Raw genomic sequence first — 16,641 nt, 5'->3', positions numbered from 1 at the left:
TTTGTTATCAGACTGTCAAGAGACCTAGGACTTATTACTAAGAAGTGATGCTTTTGATATAAAGAACCATACACAGAAGAGGGCCCCTGAATATATGGCTGGTGAAGATCTCTCCCAGCCATATTTTATCTTTGGTCTCGGCCTCAACTCTAGAATGATGTATCTGTTATTAATCTCTTCTTTTGGCAAGGCTACCTTTTTAAAACACTCTTGTAATAATGTTTATGTTTACCAGGTGCCATGTGTTTCTCTTCCACACAATGCATATATATATATATATATATATATATATATATATATATATATATATAACAAATAATATAGAGAAATCGGCAGGCTATATAAATTAACCAACTGGTAGGCCCTTGGGAAGCCAAGTAAGAATACTAAACAATAGAGTGACAGAAAAATAAAGACGTGTCTTCTTTCTAAGAGAGCAAGAAGTCCTGGAAGAAGCATAAAATTAAATAGACATGGTGTGAATTCCGTCAACTGGGTGATCTCAGATATGTTATTTAATCTCTCTGAATCTCAATTTTCTTATCTACAAATGGAGATAATATCAACTACTTTTTAAAATTATAAGCATTAAAAAATAAAATATTGGAAACATGAAAGAGAACATCTGCAAATCACTACAGTATCTGACATTTAATAGGTATTCTATAATATATTAAGTAGCAATGAATGTTCTGCAAATGCTACAATTGCCTGTAACAAGGTTCAAGCACTCACTGAAGTTTTATATTCTATAATAAGAAAGAGCTGGGAACTAGGCCCATGTAAGCCCCCCTTCTAGCGAGACATAAATAGTATAATGGAAATTACAATCAGTTTGAAATTAGAAGCCATGAGTTCTGATTTAGACATTATTTATCTACTAACTGTGTGTTTCCATAAAAATACTTAAACTCTTAGAGCTTACGTGTTCCTGATATGAAACAAATAGTAATAAACTTTAGTAACGCTATACCTATAAATGATATTTATAAAACAAAGTGTATGCTATGAAGTGCAACAAAGATATAAGAAATGCAATATCTAAACTTAAACGATTCACAGAGCATGATGCTTGGCTAATCACATGTACAAAATCTATTAAATTCCTGTAATAGCCTCTTATTTTGGCCTGCTGCTGCTTATAATCACGGTAAATAAATGAATGTGTACTCCTGCTAAATACCATATGAAAACAAAATTGAAGTGATCAAATCTAAAAATGAAATAGAAACACACAAATAGATGATTCTAAGACACATTCTTTTCCAAAATACTCTTTTCGTTGTGGCACTGTTGTGGCCTTTTGTGCTGAAATGGCATTTTCTCAACCTTGGCAATTATTATGAGTAAAACATGTAAATAAATCCCGCCAAAAACCTATTCTCCAGTATATGTAACAGGGTCTTGAGGATATTTTCACATTAAGAAAAAGTTTATTAAATCATCTCTATTGGCAGATACTGACAGGACTGTCTTGTAAACAAACTAGTGACTGGAAACAATCTCCTTTTAAAAGACTGAGTGGTAAGAATCCACTTTTGCTGGTCTAGAGGCAAAAATAAAAATCACCCCAAAGTAAAATTGCTAAAGTAAAACTGAAGGCTTAATTTTTAACTATTCCAAAGGATAGTTTCTTTCAAAATTACAATGAGGTTTGATATTTGTATTTAAGTATTTCTACTTTAAAGTCAATATTTTAATGAAATCACATTTATTTTTTTTCCTACAGAATCTTTTAAATCTGATGGTCTGTGGTTTTAAATTTGTCCACTAAGGATCTTAATTTTCTGGAATTGTAGTCTTGGAAATGTAGTCAAAGTGGCTGATTATAATTCATGTAATTTCTCTTCTTTCTGTTTTATCTTCAAGAATTTACAGTGTTTTCGTCCCTCTTCAGTCCTTTCTCCCTTGGAGACACACTCCTGCCTTCAGCCTTCAATTCCTACCAACCATAGTCTTGTCTACCCTTCCCTGTTCTCAACCACTGCTTGTAGTTTAGACATGCCACAAGAGTTTAAAATGAATTTCTTGATTATTTATTTTTCCTCTGTGTTTTACGGTACTACTACGAATCCCAACACTGCCCCCCGGTCATTTGTCTCTGGTTCACACTGCTTCTTTCCCCAGGCAAACCTTCTTAAAGATTGATGGCATGTGTTATAATAGGTGTGCCCTGGGCAGACAGAGGAGATGCCGTATGTGGCCATATCTCCATGTAGCTGGGGGTTGGGAGAGCATTCCTAAGGGAAAAGGAAAGAAAGAAAAGGAGGGATAAGTTTAGTGAAGTTGAAGAAGCTATTCAGTTATCAGTCACCAGTCTAGTAGAGGCTATTCTTGGGTAAATTCTGTTTTTCTTCATTTGTTTTACAAATTTTATTTTGTTATTGGTAGTCAATTAATAATGTCTGTGAAACTATTGTTTATGCATACACCCATTAGGAACTTGATAATTCCTTTTAACATGTGATTTGTCTTAGCTCTTTAAATGAAATAAAATCTAGTTCTCTAATGAAAACAAAAGTTTTATTCTAGTTAAAATGATTTTGTAATCAGTTTGAAATTCTACTCAAGTACATAAAAATATATAAATATGTGTGCATATTTTTATTAAAAATGGAAGTTTTTACCTATAACATCTGATCTATTCCCCAGACATAACCACTTAAAACAGTTTAAGGTGTATCTCAAAACCAATATTAACCTAAAATCTTAAAAATTCATGTACGCATTCTAAGAACATTAACTTGTTATGGAAATAGATGGACACCACCCAAATGTGAACAGTGGTTGTTTATTCAAACTTGCTCTAGCTAGGGAGCCAGTCACTATCACTTGCATTTGGCAGATACTTAAAAGCAATCAAGGGAGTGGAGAACTTTCTCCACAGAGAACTATGTATTTCTACTACATAGTTTACCATAGTTTTTATATACGATATAAAGAAATGAATAAAATAGGGAAAGGTGATACATGTTTCATATCACATTTGTGAAAAATGGGGAAAAGCAATCCATTTTGACCAACTTAAGATTTTCTACAGCAGTGACTGAAAATCACTAATGCATTATTAGTGTTTCCAAGGTAAAAGTCTTTACTACTAAAAAAAAGTCCTTTAAAAGTGTATTATTTGAAAAGACCAGTCCTCACAGGAATACAGAGTATGCAGGAGAGGCTCACCACCTGGGACCAAGATGAAGTGTTTCCCCTCAGGGGTATAGAATTACATATCCATCCAATTGCATTATGGGTGGTTTGTCCTTCTTTAGAAGCATCTGGTAGGAGTTGCTTCCTAGACAGGATATTGAACAAGAGCTCTGTTCTGGTATGACAATAACCACAGGCAGGTCTTGCAAATATTCATTTAGTGATAGTGTCTGTGCTTAACTCAATACAGCCTTGTTGTCACTTGTCAGGTAAATCAAAGGCACATAGTGTGTATTGAATGCCTGATAGTATCCACGTGTATCAGTCATGCTTGAGTAATCCCAAAAGTTTAATTTAATGAGAGAATTGGAAAATCTGAATTGTAGAAACGTTGGGGGTCTAGGACAACATTCTAGAAACAGGACATCATAAAATGGTACATACAATGACTCTCCCTTTTACAATTTTAATACATTATTGTATTTAGTGCATGAATTAAACTAGAACTACATATATTTTTAAATAGCATACATACAATATTTAATGTGGTCTATGAGCACTTGAGATTGTTTGGGCAATGATTCCCAAATTTATTACCATAACTACTCTTAAGAAATTCTTCAGTTAATATTTATTTTCTTTTTCTTTTCTCATGTTTAAACTGAGATGGCTTTTATACTCACAAATGGTCTGTAATTTTTTTCTGTGTATGGTCAAATCTTTTTGTTGTTTTTGTTATAGTTGTTATTGTTTGTTTTCTCTCCTATGACTAAAAATAATACTCTAGAACAATGGAACATTTTCATGAATATTGTACCACATTTTCAATGTCATTTCTCCATTTCTTCCTCATCTTTCAAGAAAATTATTAGGCCTGAAATTTAAAAAAATGCTCTAATATAAAAAAAAAGATTATCTAATTGCTATTAAGTGTAATACAGGAGATGATAGCAAAAGGTTTGAACAAGCAAAGGAGTACTTGAAGGCAAAGGAACAGATCATGATATTAATATTCCAGCTATATAATAAATATAATTATTGGAATTAGTACACTTGGTCATTGGTTTTATGGTGAAGGGAATTTTGTGTTTGTTTGAAATATTGCTTGGAGGAATAGAGAAATGAAAACAAATGGAGTCTAAATGATGACATCCTTTAACTTCAATGATATGACTTCTGGCTTTTGTGTAGGAGTTTTAAATACATACATATATTTCTCAGGAGTGAGCAATGCTTTCCATTCCTGAGTATCACATCCATTGTGTTATTTAATATGTTTAACTTCCTTGAACACAGAACCTTGGTTCATGCGAAATAATTTTAAAAGATCAAAATCATTTATTAAGCTTCAAAAGCTCTTAAGCTTCTCAGTGCCATTAGTTATATCATTCTGTTTCAATTATTTTTGCTTGAAAAAAATTTTTTTTTTATAAAAGAGGAGGCAACTTTGGAAAGATGTATCAGAAGGAGAAGTTTCTTTCCACAGCCTTCCAAGAGTCTTAGCTTAAACAGTGTTTCCCTCAACAAATGGAGACTTGTTTATCTGTGGAACAGTCTCTATCACTGGTCAACAGAACAATGTTTTCGGGAGCAGAAAAGTGTTTAATTACTTGCAAAATAGAGTCAGAGACTGGCAACTTATTGGTTATCAGGTCATGATGGTAGGCATTTCCTCGCTCCAGGATTACGTTAGGCTGTAATAAATTATGATTGGGAATGATTCAATGATTCATATCCCTCAAATGGTTGATACCTTTCTAGGTCTTGAATCCTAGGCTGAACATTATTTTCTCTTAAAACTTGGAGGCCTTCTTCCACAGCCTGCAGGTATGCAGCAATTTTTTTTTATCACTTTTGCCCATTTGTCAAGTGACTTAGATCTCTAGAAAATTTGAGAATATACTTTTTATCCATGCTGTTCAGAAATTTCAGAATTATGTATACTGGAGCAATTATTTTTTTATACATTTTACTTGGAAAGTGGTACATCGTTTTGATCTGACATGATACTCAGCCCTGAAGATTTCTCTTTTATTTTTGTGACTTTTTTCCCTTCTTATATTCTCCATTTTCTGTCATTTAAATTAATAGCTTTGTGTTATTGGGTTTGGACTGTAAGGAAACTAGAGTAGAAAATAATTCTTCAGGGATTTAGGGAATATTTTGGAGGGAGGAGGACTTGCCATGTACCTTGAAACAGGTGGCAAGAGCTGTGACGTACTGGAGTAGATAGACACATAAGGGTAGAAATGTATTGGTGCTAGACATGTAAAATCAAGTGCAGTCCAGCATGCAAATAAAAAAATACTGTAGATAGTAGACAGATCCATGTGATGAAACAGTTTTATAGCAGATTAGTAGGAACAATGGTTCAAAGAACTATTATGGTCATGTTGAGCAGATCGTTGAATTCAAACAACAGAAAATACTTTTACCATGAAGAGGGGCAAGGTCAGTGAATATTTTTACTGGGGAGTCAGTGATATGATTGAAAGTATTTTTAAAAGACCAATCTGACTATTTTGAGGAGAAGAGGCAGTAGAAAGATGAGGTAAGAGGCAATGAAATAATACAGAAGGCTTTACTCAGAAAAGTGCTTTTTTTGCTTGATTTCTGAGAACTACAGTCTTCTCATCACTTCTGAGTCCCCCACACTCTCCTGCTTTTTGCTCAGGTTGTAGCCTGCTGTCTAAGGTTCTTGTCCTCTTTATTCACCAGGTATTATTTTACACCCTCTTCTACTCCAGCTGAACTCTCAAATTCTCCATTTGCTAGCACACCAGTCCCCCAAATCTAGTTACAATGACCTTTGATCGTTACAATGACCTTTGATGGTATGTCTCTTTTGTATATATCTATTACTGGTACCTTTATTTTACATAAATTTACTTATTTCTGACCCTCTTCCCCTAGACAGTCCTGGAGAGAGGGCACTCTGTTTCATTCACTCATGTGCTTTGTGAAATCCAAGTTAAGCAGTAATAGCAAGGTATATGTTGCATATAGGATGACTTCACTTACTCATGTATGATTTATGCAAAGAGTAAAAGACACAACATGTCATTGGATTCCACTGCATCAACTGGGAAAGATAAGTTGTAATTGATTCCACTGCATCAACCGGGCAAGATAAGTTGTAATCGTGGCATCCTAAATACTCTATACATTCTGAGGCAATGAGCAGTTGAATCAGTATTCATTAAGCTTAGCCATACAATATAAAATTTCATTTACCTGTGTAAGAAGTATATTGTATGCAAAAAAGCAGAGATACAAATTAATCTGAAAGCATTTAAAACAACTTGGTTGTCTGGGGGATACATTATAGCACATACGACTGAGAGTTAGTTAAGCAGAGAGGAGAAGACTGCTGTGACCCAAATACCAATGTTTCAGTACTTGACTTCGCAAACAGCATACAGCCTGGGATGGTAAAATAACAATTGGCCAGTTAACTTTAATGAAGTTCATCAACAGAAAATGAAACCACTTTTAATAAATACCAAATGTCCATGAAGCCATAATTTAAAAATTGAATTTAGTACAAAGGCTTACTCTATAAATAAAATCTTAAAAATTATAAATTGACTTTTTGATTAAATTCCTAAAAATTTTATTAGGTAATATTTGACACAGGAAAATATTATATACATATCACATATGTAAATTATAAAGTTTACTAAAAAAATAAAATCTCTCCCTGAACTCACCACTGGATCTAGAGCATTTCCAACACCCCACGCTTCTATCTGGGTCTTGCTATCTGCTCCTCTGCACACCATCAATCAAGGAGCCACCATCTAGAATTTTATATTTATCATTCCCTTGCCATATTTTTTTTATGTTTAACACATATAACATGCAACTCTAGGCAACATATACTTTTCATTTTGTGTGTTGGTTTTCTAAAATGGTATTATACTGTATGCTGGTATCTTTGACTTGCTTTTTCCATTCACACCTTTTTCCAAATTTAATACAAATTGGTATCTACAGCTTTGTTCATTTATTTTCATTGCTTATGATATTCATTGTCCTGAAAATGGTCATTTTAATTGCTTCCAACTTTTAAAAATTTTTGTTAACACTGTTATGAGTGTTCTTGTCTACTGGTGGTCATGTACAGGAATCTTTTTGGTGTGGGGAATGGACGCCGATTAGAAAGAGAATTGTTGAATCATTTGGTATATGAATATTTTATATTATAAAATGATTTCAAGTGTATTCCAACAACGTGTAAGAGTTGCCTTTGATTCACATCCTTGCCATCGGTTAATTTAACATTTTACCAAAATACACTTAAATATTATTTCACTAACTACATTAGACTCTGGATATGGCAGGGAATGATAGGGAACAGAAGAAAAGTAGGGACTTAGAGTAAAAAGAACTAAAAATGAACAAAAAGTGATTCACTCAGTGCTTGAAACTGAGGTAGAAGGAATTAAGTAATAATGAATAAATTGATTTGGTTAACAAAAAAAAACTAGATTTATATGTATTTTAACAGCATTTTGAGATATTTTCTATTAGCAGTCACATCCATCCATTATTGCTGTTGGAAAACAACTGTCAGTGAAAGTCATATCCTTTTGAGGATATTTGTCTTTTGTGTCTACTATTGAATTTTTTTCATTTTGTGTTTGCCTAGTTTGAAGTATTAGTTACCTTTTATTTCATCTTTCAGCAATAACAGAAACTATTCAGTCATCATTTCCTGAGATATTTCCTCTCTTTCATTTCATTTATTCTTTCCTTATGGGTTCAAATTAGATGTATGCCAGGCCTTCTATTCTCAAAATAGCTTGATCTTGCTTTCATTTTTTCACTTTTCTTGCTCTCCTGTACCATATTGCAATTTCTTCAGATCTACTTTTTAGTTCACCAGTCTCTCTTCAGTCTTTTTAATGATTATTTACTTATTTTGAGAGAGATAGAGCACACAAACTGCCGAGGAGCAAAGGAAGAGAGAGAATCCTAAGTAGGCTGTGTGCTGTCAATGCAGAGCCCAACGTGGGGCTCGAGCTCAAGAACGAGGAGATCATGACCTCAGCTGAAATAAAAAATTGAGCCACCCAGACCCATGCATCCCTGTCTTCAGTGTTGTCTAATCAATAGTTCAACCTATACATTGATTAAAAATATATTATTTTGATAATTATGTTTTTGTTTCTAAAAGTTTATTTTAGTTCTTCCACATTTCTGATCATTTTGAATAGTTTCTTGTTAATTTTTCCTTTTATATGATTTTACTAATTTATTCAAACAATTCATGTATGATTATTTTATATCTTATATAAGATGATTCTGAATAATGGCAGAATATGCCACCCCAAGACATGCTATCCTGGCGTAAGGATTATTTCAAGTTAAAAGTACTTAAAAAACACGGCGCCTGGGTGGGCTCAGTTGATTGAGCATGTGACTCTTGATTTTAGCTTAGGTCATGATCCCAGGATCCCAGGATTGTGGGATCAAGACCCATGTGAGGCTCCAAGCTTAGCATGGAATCTGCTTAAGATTCTTTCTCTTTCCCTCTGCCCCTCTTCCCTGCTTGTGCTCTCTCTAAAATAATTTAAGTACTAAAAAACTGCAAATGCGGGAAATACTTTCTCTCCTTTTCTTTTTAGAATAGTAGATCAAACTCTCATGTGAACAATGCCTCCTTCTATGAGGGGGAAAAGATGGGAAGTCAAAAGCCTAGAGAATTCTGTATAATCAGACCTTGTTAAAATAATTCTTATCTTCTATAGCCTCTCCATATATTTTAGTAACTTTTCCACAATTGCTTCTCTTTGTTCAAGCTACATATCTTCCTTTACCTAGAGTGGAGTTATATCTAATAAAGCTATCACATGGTGAAAATATTCTAAGTCACAAATGCATTTAATACACCTAATGTACCAAACATCACAGCTTAACCTCGCCTACCTTAAATGTGCTTAGTACACTTACATTAGTCTACAGTTGGGCAAAATCACCTAACACAGGGCTATTTTATAATGAAATGTTGAATATATGATATAGTTTATTGAATACTGCACTGAAAGTGAAAAGCAGAATAGTTGTATGGGCTCAAAATTGTTCTAAGTTCATCAGGTGTTTACCCCTGTGATCACAAGGTTGACTGGGGCTGTGGCTGCCACTGCTCAGCATCACAAGAGAGTACTATACAGCTTATTGCTAGCCTGGGAAAAGAACAAAATTCAAAATTCAAAATATAGTTTGTACTGAATGCCTATCACTTTCACACCACTGTAAAGTTGAAGAATCATAGCCCAAACTATCATATGTCAAGGACTGTCTATACTATAAAAGGTTTTAGGTTTTGTGTCAATTCTCTGGGTCTTCCTTTCCTTATGTTATGTAAACCTTTTATTTGTATACTTTTCCGTTAATCTGTCTTATGTCAACTAAATTATCAGGCCGAGATGAAAACCCCAAGAAGGAAAAGGTTAAGTTTTGCCTCTCCTACAATTCTAGTAGCTGAAGTTCTTGGAGCTCCTAAACTAATACCTTTTTCCTGCTAACTCTCATTCATGGTCATTGGTGTCCTTGTGTGTTGGATGCTCTTTGATGATAGGCCTATAGCTAGTTGAACGTTGTTAGTGATCTTCTGGAGTAGATGCGTATTTCCTGCTCCTGGGAATCAGGGGAGCTAGCAAATGACACCAATTTATCTGCCTTCCAGAGTCCTGGCCTTAATTAAAGAGCCTAAGGATTTTGGGGTGCCTGGGTGGCTCAGTCGGTTGGGTGTCCAACTTTGGCTTGGGTCATGATCTCACAGTTTGTGGGCTCAAGCCCCATGTTGTGCTCTGTGCTGACAGCTTGGAGCCTGAAGCCTGCTTCAGATTCTGTGTCTCCCCTTCTCTCTGCCCCTCCGAAGCTCATGCTCTGTCTCTATTTCTCAAACATAAACGATTTAAAAAAATTTAAAAAAAAAGAGCCCTACGGATTTCAATCTTGCAAATAGCTCATGGTCCAGTCTCAGGACTACAGCACTGATGGCATTTAACCTTAGGGGACCCCACTCTTTGGGTGTTAATGGCAGGCTCTAGTTCTACTTCCCATCTCCTTTTTTGTGTCTTTTTATGTTTATCTCCTTGGAGGTGTCCCCAACTTCTGAGTAATCCAGAAATATAATAAAACTATGAGTTATTCAAGATCTAGTTTTGTTTTGTGTTCCCAAATGCCATTCAAAGCCATTCTAATGGTAATGAAAATTCAAACAATGTGACTTTTATGGAGGTTCGAACATCTCATATGTATTTCCAAGTAAAAATGGTAGTTACATTATTTGGGTTAATTTCAATATTGATAACTACAGTACAAAATCATCCTTGAAAATTAAACTGATATTGGTGCCAAGTAATTTTTACATTTTGTTTTTGTTTTTTGTTTTTGTAAAGTCTTAGAACTATGAAAGGACTCTCACTCTGTAAAGTAACAGAGCTCCTTAAAGGACATGTTAAAAGCTCTTAAGAAAAATCACATCAGGCAGCATTTCTCTTCTTCCCATAAGGTTGGTTGGTGTCTTTGCCTGTGCTCTTTGCCTTATACTAATCCCCATAGTCAGATATTACCTGACCCATGAAGGATTCACTTAGCTCCGCTGTAGATAGTGGAGTTTAGTATAAAGGTTCAGAATCCTTATAATATTCCGAATCTCTGAGTCCTTACTCCCACAGGGGCGCTAATGATTATAACGTAGAACATGTGAATCACAATCCACAAACTCAATTATATAAGAAATAGCTGTTTTTAATCTTTTTAAAAAAATAAATGAAAATGGATTCTAAGCTTTCACTCATGGTTTGTGGGAAATTCTCATTTAGTCATAACTAGGGCCCCATTCTCTTTCCAGTTCTCAGTGAAATATGGTCTGGAAAAGGAAGCCAGACCCACTAACATTTGAGCCATAGTAGTCACAGCCAAAAATTTACTGTATGTGTGTAAAGAGGTTTTTAAGATCTAGAAACTGTTTTCATGGCTTGCTTGGAGTAAGAATGCTGCCTCAGAGTAGGAATTCTGATGGTTAGCATCCCTAGTCTCTCCTTACAACCTTTACCTTTGGTGCCTTCTCACCTATTACTAAGTAAGAGGAAATCTCTCTCTCTTTTCTCTTGATCTTTCAAATTTTCCTTCTCTTCTCTACTTACACTCATCAGCATTTTTCGTAATTACTCCATCCCAAGGCTTTTAGGACATCAAATGGCAAGAAATAATGTGTCTTCCAAACTGCTTTTACTCTTGGCCCAGCAATGCAACTTTCCCTGAGGCTGTGAAATCATAAAGATCTTGGCTCCCTTGATGGAGTAGAGGGAGAAGGGAATTACAGAGAAAAAAGAAAAAAGCGATTATCTTGCCACGATAATTAGTGCAAATATTTAATATTTTCTTGAATGCTGGGAACATTCCCGATACTAAACTAAAAAACTTACTTTATAGTAATTATCTCATTTAATTCTCACAACAACTTTATGAAATAGCTACTATTATTTTATTTTATGAAAGGCTAAAAAGAGTTTAAATCACAGCCCGTGATCTGAAACTAAAGAGCCAGGATTTAAACCTCAATGCTCCCAATGTAAATTGTACTGCCTTTGATCATTGATTAGGCTCCTACATCCACGTCTAGTAAAATTACCTAAATTACCCACGTAGGAATCCCAATTAGTATTAGATGCCTATATTTTTTTCTGACAGTTTTCTCTAAGGATATGGAATCCTCCTAATATTGAACTTCATTCAGACTGAGGAATGGAAATCACACTACCTTCTTGTTGACAGATTTCTCTAGGGCCAACTCCTAATCAGAGACAGCCATTCCCCAGAATACCTTAACGTCATGTTCTGCAAACTGCTGGAACAACTTGCTGCTATTGCCCTACACTCACATGTGACAAGCTGAGGTAGAAGCCTGTGGCAGCAGCATGTGGGGTTTGTCAGTGCCATCAATATGGTTATGTTCTATACCTGTCTCTTCCCCATTCCTCCCCCTTACAAGACACCTAGCACAACCCACTGGATGTCAAGGTATGACTAATTGAATGTGTAGTCTATAATCGACTGAGAGGTACTTTAACAGTAAAAATCATTTTGGTCAATGAGTAAATATTTATACTATATAAGTATTTGGTCTTTGGTGCCATATGTATAATTAAAGTAACTTAAAAATACAATTCTATTTAGTGAAGCAAAGCTTAAAAAGGGAATTGGCATGAATTTTTCTTTAACTTAAAAATGTGTAAAACATACACAGTGATAGTTTCTGATGGTATAGAACAGCTTGCTCATTAAAATTTCATGGTTTCTTAGAATGGAAGGAGCGATAAGAAGATTTTCAGAATGTCTAATCATCCTGGAGAACACTATCCCAGTACTATTCACTTTGTAAATGCTTAAATAGGGTAGATTATGTAGGAATTAAAAAGCAAGAATATTCTATATTTAAAAAATTGACAAGTAGTGTCACTATAAATTATATATTACAATAGGAAAGTTTATGGTATAAACAAATAATGATAAAATATGTATTTGCTATATCACTGACCTATTGAACAATCATGTTTATATTGCTTGGCCTGTATAAAAAAATATTGTTAAATCAATATCAGAGTTAAAAGGAATAATTCTCTTTCATATGCATAAACTGTTGTCAGATGAAGAAAGGCAAATGTATACTGCTTTCTTAAAGTCTGGAAACTTGGGCTAAAATTGGTGTTATTAGGTAGATGACTATGTCACAAATGTGTAGCCAAGTATTTTGTAAGATAATCCAAAGGGATTTGCATCTATGTGACTTCATTTTTTGAGGGGAGGGGGAGAAAGTACAAGTGAAATAGAGAGGTAAAGGGAGAATTCTAAGCAGGCTTCATGCTTAGCATGGAGCCCGACACAGGGCTTGATCTCATGATTATGAGATCATGACCTGAGCTAAAATCAAGAGTCAGACGTTCAATGCACTGAGCCACCCAATGCCCCTATTTGACTTTTTCAACAGTGGTCTACACTAATCCTTAATTTATAAAAAACAATTACATTTTAATTAGTTAAGTGACATTAGAGTACAATGTTTCCTCCTAATCTATTTCACAGAATAGAAACTAAAGATTTTAAAAATTAATTAAATACCTTAAAAGATTATTTACCTGTTACCCATAAAAGCATAAGAAAATGCAAACAAAAAACCAAGAAACAAAAGTACCTAATTCTTAAAAATCCCTAATGTTCTAATTAGTATATATGTGCATGGGGAGTGGTAATGCATATTTTTAGTAAGGAATAATAAGTACTTACCTACACTAGCATCAATGCCTCAGTTGTAATGGTGTGTTTACATTCCTGTCTGCACCTGCTTCTTTAAGGCAGGCTAAAAAGTTTTGGATATCATCACAATTTAAGTGCCAAGATGTTCTGTGTAAAGTCACTGGTGTTTGGAGTCAGTTTTATATATTATTTTCAGGAGAATGCGACACATGGCATAACTATTTTTATCAACAGGGTCAAAATATCACATGACTATTGCCGTATACTTTTGAAAAAAGATGAGGTAAGATAAATACTGTTTTAACTGAGATCTTCAATTTGCTTCATATTAATAGCATTTGAAATATAATTGTTTCCTAAATGCCTCCAAAATAATGCTTACAAAAATCCTATGAAATAAAATATATGAAATTAAAAACTCTATTTAAAATATATGAAAGTGCTCAGTCTATCAAAGTATGAATACAATGTAAGTTTACTACTATAATTATATGGTAGATATATTATACATATCTAAGCTTAAATATTCAGAATAAGAGAATAGAAATATATCAAAATATTAGTGATAGTATCTCTAATAGTGATATTTTGAGTAATTGTCTTTCTTGTATTTTCCATATTCTTAAACCAATAAACTGTGGTGTTTAAAAGGAAAACTACATTACGTGTTATTTTTACCATATTTTAGATTAAACTATTCTTTTCTTTAAATACTTTTTTTTTTTTTCCAACGTTTTTTATTTATTTTTGGGACAGAGAGAGACAGAGCATGAACGGGAGAGGGGCAGAGAGAGAGGGAGACACAGAATCGGAAACAGGCTCCAGGCTCCGAGCCATCAGCCCAGAGCCTGACGCGGGGCTCGAACTCACGGACCGCGAGATCGTGACCTGGCTGAAGTCGGACGCTTAACCGACTGCGCCACCCAGGCGCCCCTAGAATCACAATTCCAGAATTCAAGTTATACTACAAAGCTGTAGTGATCAAAACAGTATGATACTGGTACAAAAGCAGACACAGACCAATAGAACAGAATAGAAAACCCAAAAATAAACCCACAATTACATGGTCAGTTAATCTTCAACAAAGCAGGAAAGAATATCTAATGGGAAAAAGACAATCTCCACAATAAATAGTATTGGGAAAACTGGATAACCTACATCCAAAAGCATGAAACCGGACCACTCTCTTACACCATACATCAAAATAAATTCAAAATGAGAATAGAAACCCCAGAACTAGACCCACAAATGTATGGCCAACTCATCTTTGACAAAGCAGGAAAGAACATCCAATGGAAAAAAGACAGTCTCTTTAACAAATGGTGCTGGGAGAACTGGACAGCAACATGCAGAAGGTTGAAACTAGACCACTTTCTCACATCATTCACAAAAATAAACTCAAAATGGATAAAGGACCTGAATGTGAGACAGGAAACCATCAAAACCTTAGAGGAGAAAGCAGGAAAAGACCTCTGACCTCAGCCGTAGCAATCTCTTACTCAACACATCCCCAAAGGCAAGGGAATTAAAAGCAAAAGTGAATTACTGAGACCTTATGAAGATAAAAAGCTTCTGCACAGCAAAGGAAACAACCAACAAAACTAAAAGGCAACCAACGGAATGGGAAAAGATATTTGCAAATGACATATCGGACAAAGGGCTAGTATCCAAAATCTATAAAGAGCTCACCAAACTCCACACCCGAAAAACAAATAACCCAGTGAAGAAATGGGCAGAAAACATGAATAGACACTTCTCTAAAGAAGACATCCGGATGGCCAACAGGCACATGAAAAGATGTTCAACGTCGCTCCTCATCAGGGAAATACAAATCAAAACCACACTCAGATATCACCTCACGCCAGTCAGAGTGGCCAAAATGAACACATCAGGAGACTATAGATGCTGGAGAGGATGTGGAGAAACAGGAACCCTCTTGCACTGTTGGTGGAAATGCAAAGTGGTGCAGCCGCACTGGAAAGCAGTGTGGAGGTTCCTCAGAAAATTAAAAATAGACCTACCCTATGACCCAGCAATAGCACTGCTAGGAATTTATCCAAGGGATACAGGAGTACTGATGCATAGGGGCACTTGTACCCCAATGTTTATAGCAGCACTCTCAACAATAGCCAAATTATGGAAAGAGCCTAAATGTCCATCAACTGATGAATGGATAAAGAAATTGTGGTTTATATACACAATGGAATACTACGTGGCAATGAGAAAGCATGAAATTTGACCTTTTGTAGCAACGTGGATGGAACTGGAGAGTGTGATGCTAAGTGAAATAAGCCATACAGAGGAAGACAGATACCATATGGTTTCACTCTTATGTGGATCCTGAGAAACTTAACAGAAACCCATGGGGGAGGGGAAGAAAAAAAAAAAAGAGGTTAGAGTGGGAGAGAGCCAAAGCATAAGAGACTGTTAAAAACTGAGAACAAACTGAGGGTTGATGGGGGGTGGGAGGGAGGGGAGGGTGGGTGATGGGTATTGAGGAGGGCACCTTTTGGGATGAGCACTGGGTGTTGTATGGAAACCAATTTGACAATAAATTTCATATATTAAAAAAAAAAATAAATAAATACATTCAAAATGTATTAAAGACCTAAACATAAGACCTGAAACATAAAAATCCTAGAAGAAAGCACAGCCAATAATGTCTCTGATACCAGTTGCAACAACATTGTTCTAGGTAAGTCTCCTGAGGCAAGGGAAACAAAACCAAAGTAAACTATTGGGACTACATCAAAATAAAAAGCTTCTGCACAGCAAAGGAAACAATCAACAAAACTAACAGGCACTCAACAGAATGGAAGAAGATATTTGCAAATGACATATCCTGTAAAAGGTTAGAGTCAAAATATATAAAGAACTGATTCAACTCAACACTGTAAAAACAAATAACCCAATGAAAAAATGGGCAGAAGACATGAACACACATTTCTCCAAAGAAGACACACACATGTCCAACAGACACATGAAAAGTTGCTCCACATCACTCATTATCAGGGAAATGCAAATCAAAAATACAATGACATATCACCTCACACCTGTCAGAATGCCTAAAATCAAAAACACAGGAAACAACTGTTGGTGAGGATGTGGAGAAAAAGAAACCCTCCTGCACTGATGGTGGGAAGGCAAACTGGTTCAGCCAGCTTGGAGGCTACTCAAAAAATTAAATAGAGAACTACCCTATGATCCAGTAATTGCATTAGTGGGTAT

The sequence above is a fragment of the Neofelis nebulosa genome, chromosome 4 (genome assembly GCF_028018385.1).
Source record: "Neofelis nebulosa isolate mNeoNeb1 chromosome 4, mNeoNeb1.pri, whole genome shotgun sequence".
NCBI lineage: Eukaryota > Metazoa > Chordata > Mammalia > Carnivora > Felidae > Neofelis > Neofelis nebulosa.
Note: the sequence above shows the minus strand (reverse complement) of the source record.